The 15,290-nt window shown below is 39.1% G+C and overlaps 1 protein-coding gene and 1 long non-coding RNA gene across 2 annotated transcripts in view; both read left to right on the top strand.

Annotated features, from left to right (window-relative positions):
• LOC113659134 (carcinoembryonic antigen-related cell adhesion molecule 5-like) overlaps positions 1-15,290 on the top strand; it is a 569,148-nt gene that overhangs the window by 338,886 nt on the left and 214,972 nt on the right. The window lies entirely within an intron of this gene.
• Positions 1,534-2,936, top strand: LOC125138422. The gene is made up of 3 exons (XR_007138007.1): positions 1,534-1,769; positions 2,235-2,349; positions 2,529-2,936. It is a non-coding gene; the product is annotated as an uncharacterized LOC125138422 (long non-coding RNA).

Consider the following 15,290-nt stretch of genomic DNA (forward strand, 5'->3'; position numbering starts at 1 on the left):
ACATGTTTTCGTCAACATCACATCTGATATCATCTAAGGCGATGCACCTGGGATAAAATCGCTTGGTATGTTGGATCCACCCTTGGCAATCTTGAACTGGTGATGTCCCTGCAGCCAGCATCCATGGCTTCAAGGAGGGACATTGGTCATGTGGCTGATGGTCATAAACCTTCCACCTCCATACAGAAAAGAACTCCACTATGGGTTGAGGAAAGGTGGAATAGGGTGGAACGAAGCTAGACCTTACCAGTCTTGGGTGGACTTCAAACCATGCTGTTATTTGCTTGCGAATGATGGAAAGCAACTTTTTCTCAGGTAATTACAAATGTCCTCATGTTTTCACCCTCCTGATCCTGCTCTGGTACCAGGCGCTGGTGGAGATCATTGAGAGAGCAAGGAGGCGTTCGGTATTATAGGGTCCAACCTGACATCTGTGAAGGAGTAATCCTGCATTTGCCATTGCTGCACACATGGTAATGTCGAATAATTGGAGGTGATTGTTTGTTTATTACTCAGCTGAGATATATTGTTTTTGAAACTGATATCATGCAGAAGCAGAGGATTTTATACTGTATCTAAGGTTTGGAATATGTTTTTGCTATTGTGGGATGTTGTGTGTTACTCTTGCATTCGCTTGAATAGGTAACAAAAACGAAGTCCATAAGTTTGTTGGGAGGTATAGCTTGTCTGTTAAGAAAATGTAAGCATTGTGGAAATGTGTTCACTGATTGCATATTGTGTGAAAAGGACATGAAATGTGTGAAAGTTATGGCCACAAAAGACTGATGCTGTGCTAATTGTGTTTAGAGTTTTGAAAATGTGACAAATGTTTGGACAAACGCTTGGTAGCGACTGAAAAAAACTGTAATTGGCCAGCTAACTCTCTTGACCTTACACCCAGCGAATTTCTATGGGGTATTGTGAAGAGGAAGATGCGATATGCCAGACCCAACAATGCATAAGAGCTGAAGGCCACTATCAGAGCAACCTGGGCTCTCATAACACCTAAGCAGTGCCACAGATCGACTCCATGATCCACTGATCGACTAAATGCAACGCCGCATTGCTGCAGTAATTCAGGCAAAAGGAACCCCAACTAAGTATTGAGTGCTGTACATACTCATACTTTTCATGTTCATACTTTTCCGTTGGCCCAGATTTCTAAAAATCCTTTTCTTTGTATTGGTCTTAAGTTAATATTCAAATTTTCTGAGATGAATAGTGGGATTGTCCTTAGTATGTCGGTTATAATCATCAAATTAAAAAGAAATCAAACATTTGAAATATATCAGTCTGTGTGTATGAATGAATATAATATACAAGATTCACTTTTTTGATGGAATTAGTGAAATAAATCAACTTGGGATGATATTCTAATTATATGCCCAGTCACCTGTATATTTGAGTTGATGTTGCTGTTTTTTTTTAAAATTTCCCTTCCGCTGATACTTTTGGTTTGATTATGTGTTTAGTTGTTATGGCTTCTGTAGTGAATTCATCCCGAGGTGTTTATATCTATCTACAGCTTCAGGTGTCCTCAGTGAAATTGTCCTACAGCTGCTTGTTCTCTGGAGTCATGAAAGTGACCTGTTCTGCTGATGGAGACAACCTTCACTTCAGCTGGACTTCTGCTTCAATCACTCGGTTGGAGGACAACAACAAAACTCTCGTACTGGATAAAATACATAATAATAATAATAATGTCACCTGTCATGTAGAAAATCACATCAGTCGTGAGCACAATTCCATTAAACTCCCGACATGTATTGGTGAGTTTGTCTTTTTAAGTAACAAATGAATCTAATACTGTAAAACGTTTAATAATAAATATCACTAAGACTATTGGGCAGTGCTTCTTACTTTCCTGCACCATCCACTTTACTAGAAACACCTGTAGACATTCATGAAGTTATCTAATCAGCCAATCATGTGTTTGATGTCTTTGACTTTTATTGTTGCATTGTTGATGGTACCAGATGAGCTGCATAAACTGCAGATCTTGTGGGAATTTTACATACAACAGTCTCTACGTGTCTCATCAAGGTGTAAAAACAATGCCATGGTTAAAGTGGCGCTGCTGCCACATATTTCCAGGTGTTCCTATTAAATTGGACAGTGTTTTAATTAGCCCATGCTGTCTGTGCTGATTTTACTTGATGGACTTTTGAAATGTAATGGACTTTACAGTATGTGAGTAGTTGTGCTCTCTCTCTCTCTCTCTCTCTCTCTCTCAGATTTCATGATTGTGTTTGTGCACGTGTGGCTCTTTGAGGTCATCATCCTGCTGTCTTTGTTAGTGGGCACACTGTACATTTACCCCAGAATCTACATGAAAGAGAACACCAAAGAGTAAGACTTTAATACTTGTTAGCTTGGAATATTAACATATTACCAAAGTCCATATTTGATTTTAAAGTATGTGCTAAGATGTAAAAACAGAAGACCAGGAACAACTAGAAAACAGAATGTCTAAAACTAATGTATTGTCTAAAGCTGATCAACTGAGCTTTATTTTTTCCATCCATCAGGACCAGGAAGCTCAGTAACCCTGAACAAGGATTAGAAGAGGCAGTCTGTGGCTGATCTCCTCTATATGAGCAGGCATCGCTCTCCGTCTCATCTAGACTACAAACTGTAACCATTACCATAACAGTGTAACAGTGCTATCCGATTACCGACATTGCTATTGCTCTCTGTTTTGGATTATTTGCTGTGTTTAAAAAAAAAATTAATTCAGCCTCATTTTTCATATTATACTGAGTGCTAATTTTGTTTGTTTTGGTTCTAATATACTAACCACAATTTAATGCTTTGATGCTACAAAGGCAAAAATTTATATAATTTTCAATATTGAAATGTAAATCAAGTTATAATTTTAAGTCCTATGTAATGAATGTGTAAATGCTGAAATAAAACCTACACACTCATGTGTTCTAGACTGTTGTATTGTCTCTATATACTGTAGCATACAGTTAAGGAGGATCAGTGACAGGAAGAACGTCACCAAGTCAAGAAGCTTTTATTGTCAGTTCAACCATATATAGCTGTTGCAGTACACAGTGAAATGAGACAATGTTTCTCCGGGATCAGGGAGCTACATAGAACAATGATAGAGTGAAGGACTTAGTAAGTTAGTCCTAGAAATATAAAGTGTGTCTGTGCAACCTGGTGCAAACAGTGCAGGACAAGACAAACAAGACAGTGCAGGACAGAAGACAAAAAAGTCAGTGCAGGACAAAAGACAGTTCAAACAAAAAATACAAAACAACACACAAAAGACAGTACACAAAAACAGCACCGACCAGTGTAAATACTGTATATTCAATCAATATTATGTGTGCAGAAATACTGGAAGGAACACATTAGTATCATAGCAGCAATTACATGAGGTATTGTAAAAACTTTTTGATCCTTTTGAGCTCTTTTTAGGGTTAAGATGCTTTGCAAATAACATCCTGCAGTAACCGGGGTAGATTAGTAAACCCTGGACTCTTGAGCAGGAGCCTTTCCCAGGGACTCAAGAGGGTGGACAGTCTGGGTGAGGTAATAACCCATGGCAGGGCACACACACACCCTAGACAGTTTAGACATTTTAAAGGGCATATGTTTGTAGTCAATGGTTGCCCTTCTTGATGATGACATTCTTCCTGTCCCTGTTCCTCCTTAACTGTATGCTACAGTATATTCAGACAATACAACAGTTTAGAACAAATGAGTGTGTAGGTGAGTTACATTAAAAATACTAAAATCATCAATAATAACAACAAATAATAACAGATTTTATTTCAGCATTCACACCTTCTGTACATAGGACTTAAAAATTAGATTTACATTTCAAAAATATTTAATATTTTATTAAATTGTTGCCACTGTAGCATCACAGCATTACAGTGCGCTTAAAATATAAAGGGGATGTTGTCACTAGGTAAAAGCCACTGGATAGCAGTGTTAGTGATGTCATCAGTTAACCCAGGATATAATATTTTTCAGTAGTATAACCATTTAAAGTTTAAAACATGAAAGCTTTTGAGGACACAGTTTTGCCTTTGTAAATACCAGGGTATGAGTAGTGGCATTAATGCTGATCACTGTTAATTACTGTAACTGTTGCTTAATTCATTATTTTCAATTCAATTTACTGTATTTGTATAAGCACTTCAACGATGGACATTGTCTCAAGGCATCTTTACAGAAGTATAAAAACAGAATAAATATTTTCTAATGTTATTTTAAAAAAGACAGACACACTGGTACATTTTGGCAGTTCAGTTGAATTGTAGGCATGACTGACATGATATTCGACATGACAGGTGATTTTTTTAATATGCATTTTATCCAGTACGAGAGTTTTGTTGTCGTCCTCCAACTGAGTGTTTAACGCAGAAGTCCAGCTGAAGTGAAGTTTGTCTCCAGGTTTGTCTTCCCCGAGGAAGATAAGGTTTGTCTTCCCCGAGGAAGATAAACACCTCGGGATGAATTACTACAGACACCATAACAAATAAACACAAAATCAAAGCAAAATCATACAAAGACATTAGAAGGACATCATAATATATACACTTCTGCATTTTTAATTAAATGAAGCCTCATTTGTATAAAAATATTAAACTGTAAAATGAAATCTTGAGAGAGACTATAGTTATAGTTATATAGTTATATATGTTTTATTGATCATGGCTTGAATCTCCGTTAGAAGGCACTTCCGCATCCCCTACCAGTTCATGCCCTGGAAGGGTGCCTTTTGGCTGCCGGGCCCAGAACCATACAGACAGATCTGCTCACCTTACGCATTGGCCGTCATATGAACTTAGATCCCTTAGAGCCAGGAGTTAATGATTCTGTGTTCTTCCCAACTACAGACTACCTCATCCAGGCCCACCTAGTGTAAGAGTAGAGCTTCAGGCACATAATCATGGAGCAAAACCTTGCTTTGGGCATATCCTGTCAACACAAGCATTTCACCATTCCTATTGAAAAATCAAAATTTACCAAAAAATAAACAAATAAAAAAAAAACTATTCAAAGTACAACTCAACACTTAACAAATCACAAAAGGGAATAACTAAATTGTTGGCTACTGTTCCAACAAACACCCCTCTCCCCCTCTGCAGCATTTCCTTTGTCCTTTAATCATCCTTGCCAAACTGTATTGGGTCTTTATTTAACTTAAACTGTGTGTGCCACATCACATTTTCTCCCTCCCTCTCCCTCTGGTTGGTCTAAATTGGGCATACGGGATAAATAATCGGCAACAAAATTTCTCTTACCCGGACAGTGCTCAATTGTAAACACATAGGGCTGCAGAGCCAGACACCAGCGCAGTATCCTTGAATTACCATTCTGCATGGTTTGCATCCATTTCAGGGCACGGTGATCAGTCTGTAACGTGAATTCACGTCCGAGCAAGTAATACCGCAGGGAGTCCACAGCCCACTTGATGGCAAGGCCTTCCTTCTCAATTGTTGAGTATTTCCGCTCTCTTTCAAAGAGTTTTCTGCTCAGAAATAGATCTGGTCTCTCTTCATGAGCCTCTCCTTGGACTAGCACTGCTCCCAAGCCAACATCAGAAGCAACCACCTGTACAATAAATCTCTGAGAGAAATTAGGGCTCTGTAATACTGGTTCATGGCATAACAAATCTTTAAGTGCATTGAATGCATCTTCACACTCATTCGGCCAACAAAATTTAGCAGGACTCTTCTTGGTCAGATCAGTCAGAGGTGTAGCTAGTGATGCAAAGTGGGGAATAAATCTGCGATACCAGCCAATTAAACCGAGAAAAGATCTCACCTGCTTTTTAGTTTGAGGACGAGTAATGTTTTGGATAGCCTTAAGCTTTTCTACTTGGGGCCTGATTTGTCCATGCCCTAGTAAATAACCCAAGTATCTCACCTCTGCCTGAGCCCATGAACATTTTGTGGTGTTGATGGTGAGCCCCGCTTTCTGAAGACGCTGTAGAATGTCCACAAGATGCCGTAGATGTTCTTGCCAGGACCCACTGTATATAACCACATCATCAAGGTATGCAGCTGCATACTGGTCACAACCCACAAGGACACGATCCATCAATCATTGAAAAGTGGCCGGTCCTCCATGTAATCCAAACGGCATAACCGTATACTGGTATAGCCCTGAGGGAGATCGAAAAGCAGTGTAGGGCTTGCACGAGGGACTAAGGGGCACCTGCCAATAACCTTTACACAGATCTAATGTAGTCATAAAGGACGCCTTGCCCAGTCTCTCTATCAACTTGTCCATACGAGGCATCGGATAGGACTCAAAACATGATACACTATTTAGTTTTCTGAAGTCAGTGCAAAACCTAATTCCGCCGTCCTTTTTAGGGACCAGTAGTATGGGGCTTGACCACTCACTTTTCGATGGTTCTATAATCCCCATTTCCAACATGGTCTTAATCTCAGTCTTTAACTGTTCTACCATCTTCTCTGGGACTTGATAGGATTTCTGTCGTATAGGGGTAGTGTCCTTCAGGATGATATTGTGTGTGAGAATCTCAGTCTGACCCGGCCTTTCCTGGAACAGAAAGGGAAAAGACTGAAGTACCTCAGCTAGCTGCTGTTGTTGTTGGTTATTCAAATATGAACAACATTCTGGGGCATCTTGTATTGACCGAACTGGATCCATATCTGGTTCATCCTCTTCCTCCATTACGGCTCTCACCATCATCACTTGGTCTTTAACCTTCTTGAGACCTTGGAGATCAGACACATTCTCTTTAAATTCTCTCAGAAGATTAACATGTAGAACCTGTTTAGGCTGTTTTCTTTCTGGACACAAAATCTCATAGGTTACTGGACCCAGTTTTCCGGTTACAACATATGGACCCTGCCATTTGGCCAACAACTTGCTGGTACCTAATGGTAATAGTAATAGAACTTTCTGTCCTGGTTTGAAATCCCTTTCCCTGGCATGTGTGTCGTACCAGACCTTTTGTCTTTGCTGGGCAGCAGCTAGGTTTTCTTTAGCCAGAGTCCTAAAGTTCTCCAACTTGTCCCGCATCTGTAAGATATATGAAGCAATACTGCACTGGGCTGGTTCCTCTGCTATCCACCCTTCCTTGAGCATGTCCAGAGGGCCATGGACTTGCCTGCCAAACAAAAGTTCAAAAGGTGAGAAACCGGTTGAACACTGAGGGACCTCTCTATAGGCAAAAAGAAGAAACAGAATCCATTTATCCCAATCTCCCCCAGACTCATCAACAAATTTCTTCAGCATGTTTTTCAACGTAGCATTAAAGCGTTCTACAAGACCATCTGTTTGAGGGTGAAATGGTGTACTTCTGATTCCCTTAATGCCTAGATGTTTATACAACAGCTTCATCACTTTAGCCATAACATTTGTCCCCTGATCCGTGATAATTTCGGATGGAACTCCAACCCGTGAAATCAAGTCAACCAAACATCTCACAATGTGTTTAACTTGGACTGAACGCAAGGGGTAGACCTCTGGATATCGGGTAGCATAGTCACAGATCACCAATGCAAATCGGTGACCCAAACTACTCTTTACCAAAGGACCTATTATATCCATACCTATACGATCAAATGGAGTTCCAATAATGGGCAAAGGTTGCAGATAACTTCTATCAGCTTTTCGAACAGGTGCTACCATTTGACATTCAGGACAAGTTTTACGGTATTCTTGCACATCATGGTACATTTTTGGCCAAAAAAACGTTGACTGACAGGCTCATATGTTTTCTGTTGGCCTAAGTGTCCTGACCAAGGGATGGTATGCCCCAAATGTAAAATTATTTGATGCAATGCTTTGGGTACCACTAATCTAGGACTCTCTATGTCAACCAGGTACAAAAGGTTGTTCTTTAAAATGTACCGGTCCCCCCCAAACTTTGGTACCCCAACTGGCTTACCATCTACTTCACACACTTTTGCAAACAAGGGTTGTAATGCAACATCTCCTTTTTGTAACTCCCTAAAATTATCAGGAACCTGCCAACGGGAATTAACCAACTCAGACCCAGAGTCAGGAAAATGTGCTAACCTCTCTTGTACCTTATCCTCCCCCCTATGTTTTTCCTGTCGTCTCTGTCTTTTACTTTTTCTCTCCTTCCCCACATTAGAAAATAATTCAGCTTCCGTATTGGGAAGAGGTTGCAAGCCTTTAGCCTGGGACCTTGTAACTACTGCACACATTTTGGAAGTCACCAAATCAGTTAAACAAGGAAAATCTTCCCCTAACACCACATCAAACGGTAATTTCTCAACTACCCCCACCCTTAACAAGTATGCTTGTTCTTCTACAATAACAGAGACTTCAGCAGTCAGATAAGTTTGTTCATCCCCATGTACACATCCCAAGCATACAGTATCACTATAGTTCAACATTTCACAGTTTAGCAAGTCAGATTTCACCAAAGTTTGTGTATTACCTGTATCAACCAAAGCCTGGGCAGGCTGACCATTTACAATTACCATTAGAAGGTGGCTATGTTTCTCGGTAGATGTTGATTCAGCAAAGCACTCATTCCTGGGAACATAACACATATTAGTCACTTTGGGTTTTTTTAGGGGACAAAGGGAAGCCTTATGTCTAGGTTGCTGACAATAAAAACAAATCAAAGTTGCATTAGAATGTTTCCCAAACACTCCCATTGGGTTCCTCAACTTTACCCCTGCCCACAGTCACAGTACCTTTGTTGGTTCGTGGTGGATGTCGATGTGCAGCCATGTATCTCTCAGCCAACCTAGCAGCTTCCTCACCAGTTAGTGGTTGGTTTTCCTTGACCCATACTCTCACTTCAGGACACAACACTCTTAGATACTGTTCCAATATGATGGTTTCTCCCAGCTGTTCCTTGCTCTTAATTTCCGGTCACAGCCACCTCTTGTACAAGCCCTTAATGCGATTGTAGGTCTCTCTTACACTTTCTCCAGTTGGTACCGTCAGACTCCTGAAACGCAGGCGATATGTCTCCTCAGTCACGTTGTACTTGGCCAGCACAGCAGCTTTGATGTCAGCATAAGATCCGGAAGGTCATTCATCCATACCTGCATAGGCCTCCAGAGCTTTGCCTGTTAACAAAGTTATCACTCGTGCTGCCCACTCATCGGTTTGCCATCCCCACGTTCTAGCAATGCGTTCGAACCGCACAAAGAAGCTCTCCACATCCTCACCTTCCACAAAATCAGGAATTCGAGATTCATGAAAACGTCTCAAAGGTGCTACCAGTGGTACAGACATACTTGGCAGATGATCCTCTGGTTGGATTGCATGAGGTTCTGAAAACATGGCTCTTCCTCCTGGTGCTTTTGGAAGTGTTCTAGGTGTAGGTAATGGGTAGTGAGTTTGTTGACTTATCTGTTCAACTGATTCCCACCCTGCCTTTGATTTCTGGAGAATGGTAGACTTTATCCCATTCAACTCATCAAATAATAACTTTTCATTTCTTTGTTGTTGCTTCATAAAGTTCCTTATTTCCAAAAGAAACTCTTCCACAATATCCACCACAATACCTTCTGCTTCACCTCGGGGTGTACTCACTTTATTACTCTTGGGTCTCACCACAGGTTCAGGCTCAGGATATGTCACGTTCCTCATATGAAACAAATCTGTCACAGCCTCCTCTGCTATCACAGCTTCCAACTCCACATCACCTGCTTTAACTTCAACAGTGTCCTCCTCCTCTTCGGAGAATAGTATTGGATGAGCTCGGGTAATCCTTTGATAACCTCCATGTCCTCTAGCACTAGCTTTGCTAAACCTGCGCAATTTTGCGTAAAATCCCTGGACCTCACACCTACCAGCACCCCTACAGCTCCATTGTTCTCCTCCTTTTGTTGCTCAAACGGCCCTATCACCTGTGAGGCCTGGCTCATTTGCATTTGTTCACTCAGAATAGCTCAGATCCAAGGCAGGCCAAACCTCTGTCTGTGACGGAAACCTTCAAGGCCTATCTATACAAAATAGTCTGTTTAATTTATATAAAAAAATTGTGTGCTAAGGTTTGTCATTGCCATAGTACATATCATATTTATACAACCCTTGTGCAGACCTGGGGTCTATTTGACTCATCTGGAAAGTTTAATGTGTCATAACTTGGGTTTCCTTCCACATATTTGCCTGAAATTTACCAAGATTGTTCCAAATTATGAACTTTGCAAGTAAAATTAAACTTGTCCTCCCGGGTCAATTTGACCCGGGCACATTTAGTGGGGCAATTGGTCACACTTTTGCCCTTTTCAGCGCAATGAACATACATACAGACACAAAAATGCACACACAAAATGTCCACTAACACACGCACCCAAAACACACACTCACACACCACACACACACACACACACACACACACACACACACACACACACACATACAAATTGGGCATTGCATCTCATTAGGCCTCCAGAAAAAAAAGCTACACATTTGTAAATATTTCACTTTTGAAATGCCTTTGCCAAGCAGAGGGCAAAATATGATCTGCCGAAACACACACACAGATGTTTTTTCATATTCAAATCATATTTGTTTTCTCTCTTTTATTCATGAATTTAGTTGCTTCAGTCAGCTTTGACCTGGGGATGTTTGACATACACCAGCCAGTGGTTATCCAAAATAATATTTAATAATTTCTGCTTATTTTACTTAAAATCATGGCATAATATCATGAGGTTTATTGTTTATAACTTAAATATAATAAAAAGCATAAGAGGTGTAAAGGAAGTTTTATTCACAATAAATTCTGCCAAGTTTTTGAGTGGTGTGTGTGTGTGTGTATGTTTGTGAGTGTGTGTGTGTGTGTGTGTGTGTGTGTGTGTGTGTGTGTGTGTGTGTGTGTGTAGCCCGTTTTTGGGTGATCAGATGGCATCTGGTAGGCAAAATTGACATAAGTGTAAAATATTCAAAATGTAAGCTGATGACACAGAATGGTGATCATTGTAGAATTTTTACTTCATAAGCATTCAAGTCAATTTGCCCTGGAAAAAACAGGTTTTATTATTTACTGACATTACAAATGGTCAAAATGGTTTCAAAACAATCTCCTGGCTTTCAAAGAGACAATGCCAAGAGATGGATTCATTTCAATTATACAACACCTTCTAACAGACAAATTTGCTGCGGTCTCCGACATCTGGACTTGCTTCAACAAGAACTGTGCTGAGAGTTTCACTCCAGGTAAACACATGACCATAGATGAACAGCTGTTCCCTACCATGGTTTGTTGTCCGTTCACACAGTATATCGCAACCAAGCCAGACAAATTTGGGAACAAGTTCTGGATGGCCATGGATTTGGAGACCAAATATGTCTGCAATGCATCTCCTTACTTGGGAAAGTACCCCAGTCACCCAGGGTCCAGCTTGCGCAGTGAAGCACAAGCGATTTGCTACTGCACTGGACATTCCAATGTCCTCCTCTACCCACACAGTGCCGTCTTTTGTCGTCTGGCTCAGACAGGGCTTCCCAGTACCACGGTGCATCTTCTGTGGAGGCATGTTGGGTTCTTGTTCTCAAAATTCACTTTTGGTGTTATAATTCATTGATGTAATTTCATTTTCATTGGCCATCATTTTATTCTGTATGTGTAAGAACATGTCAAAAGCCATGGACCATAACTTCACTCAGCTTATGACATTTGTCTACAAACATACGTTGGAGACCGAAATGTTAGCAAGTTTTCATTTTATTCATGTATTAGCAACTTTTCATTCTTTCCCAAGTAAGGGATGTCTCATAAACACTCCTCTTCATGTCTCATACACAGTCTTACTGTTCCAAACACACTCCTCATGTCTCATACACACTCCTCTGCTAGGCAAAGGCATAGCAAAAGTGTATCAAAAGGCGTAATGAAATGCAATGCCCAATTTGTGTGTGTGTGTGTGTGTGTGTGTGTGTGTGTGTGGTGTGTGAGTGTGTGTTTTGGGTGCGTGTGTTAGTGGACATTTTGTGTGTGCATTTTTGTGTCTGTATGTATGTTCATTGCGCTGAAAAGGGCAAAAGTGTGACCAATTGCCCCACTAAATGTGGCCGGGTCAAATTGACCCGGGAGGACAAGATTAATTTTACTTGCAAAGTTCATAATTTGGAACAATCTTGGTAAATTTCAGGCAAATATGTGGAAGGAAACCCAAGTTATGACACATTAAACTTTCCAGATGAGTCAAATAGACCCCAGGTCTGCACAAGGGTTGTTTAAATATGATATGTACTATGGCAATGATAAACCTTAGCACACAATTTTTTTATATAAATTAAACAGACTATATTGTATAGATAGGCCTTGAAGGTTTCCGTCACAGACAGAGGTTTGGCCTGCCTTGGATCTGAGCTACTCTGAGTGAACAAATGCAAATGAGCCAGGCCTCACAGGTGATGGGGCCGTTTGCGCAACAAAAGTAGGGCTGAAGAACTGTGAAAATCTCAACAGGGGGGAATCACACCTTGGGACCTGCACCAGAAAATAAAAAATCCAGTATTTCTAGTGCTAGCAGCCATCTTGAAATTTGAGATTTCTCCCGTCTACTGTCAGTCACTCCTCAAAGACTTCACATCCCACTTCTGACACCATTTGTGGTAAGATGGTCGGTGCAGTGGCGAACTGGCAGCAAACGAAATGGCAAAACTCTCGAAAAATCCAATGAAGTGTCTTTTTATTTATGTGAGCCACAATTCTCAGACAGGTGTGAAAGAAGGCAAAGCAAAATTTCCATTGAAAAATCAAAATTTACCAAAAAATAAACAAATAAAAAAAACTATTCAAAGTACAACTCAACACTTAGCAAAACATAAAAGGGAATAACTAAATTGTTGGCTACTGTTCCAACAAACACCCCTCTCCCCCTCTGCAGCATTTCCTTTGTCCTTTAATCATCCTTTGATTAACCACACCTAATATTATGGAAAGGTTTTAGCAAATCAGTTCCCGTTTCTTTTTCTCTTTTTTTATACACAGCTCCAAAAATATAACGTACTTGGGATCATGTTTCACCAAAAGTGATAAAATGACATTACAGTATACTATAATTTTAGCAGCTCAAACAGAGGGTTAAGGGTCTTTTGCATTTTAAAAAACAGTGAAAACAGTACATTCATGTATATACGGTTAGGGTTAGTTGACTTGTTTATTCAGCTTGCACGTTTTTTAATGCCATTACCTTATAAGCTTCTACATGTTGTTCCTTTATAACAGTGTCTGCACATTTTCTTTCAATGCCATAGCCTTAGAACTATTTACTATTTACTTCAACATCAATGTCCACACATCTCTGCAATGCTATAGCCTTTAGCCTTTATATCTATTAACTGTACATTTTATATATATATATATATATATATATATATATATATATATATATATATATATATATATATATATATATATATATGTATATATATATAAACATGCTGTACATGCGCTACATTTACAGTCATATGCAAAAGTTTAGGAACCCCTGACAATTTCCATGATTTTCATTTATAAATATTTGGGTGTTTGGATCAGCAATTTCATTTTAATCTATCAAATAACTGAAGGACACAGTAGTATTTCAGTAGTGAAATGAGGTTTAACAGAAAATGTGCAATTAATTAAATGTGCATTAAGCCTTGAACATCATAGACAGGGGCATCCAATCATGAGAAAAGGTATTTACAGTAAGTTGGCCAATTGCAAGTTGACCTGAAAACAAAGATTGTTCAACATTATGGTTTATTGGAAGGCTACAAAAAGTTATCGCAGAGATATAAGCTGTCAGTGTCCACTGTGAGGAACATAGTGAGGAAATGGAAGACCACAGGCGAAGGATGGTGAGAACGGTCAAAAACAGTCCACAGACCACCTCCATAGACCTTCATAGACCTCAAGAACAGTTTGCTGAAATATCATTTATTTATCCTTTACTCAACTGTGATGTTAGAATGTTTTCCTGCCATTTCAGTCCAAAATAAATTTTCACTTGGATTCACTTGGAGAAGATACTGTTTTGAAGTTTACAAAGATGAGAAGTGTGTTTCAGTTTACAATACTATTAACAGAATGCTGATGATTTTTTCTTCCTCTGCAGGTTCACTGTTTCAGGATCATGTCTGTAGATTTAATCAGAGTAATCAGTGTTATGGAGCTGTGGGACAACAACTGTACCTGCAAATGCCGCTGGAGGATGGGTTTGACCTAATGACCACTAGTTTAATTTTAAGATATAGAAAAACCCAAAGTTCCCCACCAACACCAAATCACTCAAGATGGCAGTTTGTTAATGATAACAAAACTATGATACTAACCAGTGCAGAGAGGAACGACTCTGGAACATACACATTAAACATCATTGATGTAGACGGGAGAAGTAAAGGCAATTCTACTCTCCAGGTGAACATTGAAGGTAGGACCACACAACCTCTAATCACATCACACAGCACACTACAAGTTCATAAATGTATAAAATATAAACATTCATAGACACTATAGTATCTCTCAAGATTTTCATATTTATTTATGCAAATGCATCTAAAAATGCAGAACTATATAGATTAAGAAAAACTAAATTGGTGTTTTAAAAGGACTATATTTACAGTCCCTGCATTTCTGTGGTGATATGCTAATTTCCTTACTAAAATGTAAAAAACAAATCTCAGTCAGCAGGGTTTATTTTATTATTCTATTTTATTTTATTATATTATTTCCCACATTAAGAATTACATTTAACATTTTGTAAAATTAAAGACTGTAATCACCAAATGCTAATTTTTAGGGGTGGGCGATACTCAAATCTTATTTCATGATAATTGTTTTCTCAAGTAGGTCCAAGTAGTATTCAAATAAGTAAATACTACTGGAATTAAATAAAGCAATTAAATGTAAAATAAAACAGACTTCACTGTATGACACGCACATTGATTCTCATTACATTTAATAAAGTTAGTTATCAGTAGAGTGAGTGAGTGATTTTGTTAACATTACGGCAACAGATTTATTTCACTGATATGACTATTTTTCCCAACTGTTTATTTACATTCACTTAAGACATCTTACCAATGTACATAACTGATTGTTTACATGAATACTCCGCCAAACTTACATTTTGACATGATGTGTGTGAATTTATTTGACCGTGCAAGTGTAAAACCATTAGATAATTCATCACTGATGCTGCACATTGATGATGCCTCATTTCTGTCTGCATGATTTAAGTTCAGATCCAATATATATTCAGCGTCATATCGCCGAGCCCTAACAATGTTATTTGGATTTAAATTGGTATAAAAGTTATAATAAGCAACTTACCTTTCTTTATGTTTTCTCTGAACATATT

The sequence above is a fragment of the Tachysurus fulvidraco genome, chromosome 15, assembly GCF_022655615.1.
Source record: "Tachysurus fulvidraco isolate hzauxx_2018 chromosome 15, HZAU_PFXX_2.0, whole genome shotgun sequence".
Lineage (NCBI taxonomy): Eukaryota > Metazoa > Chordata > Actinopteri > Siluriformes > Bagridae > Tachysurus > Tachysurus fulvidraco.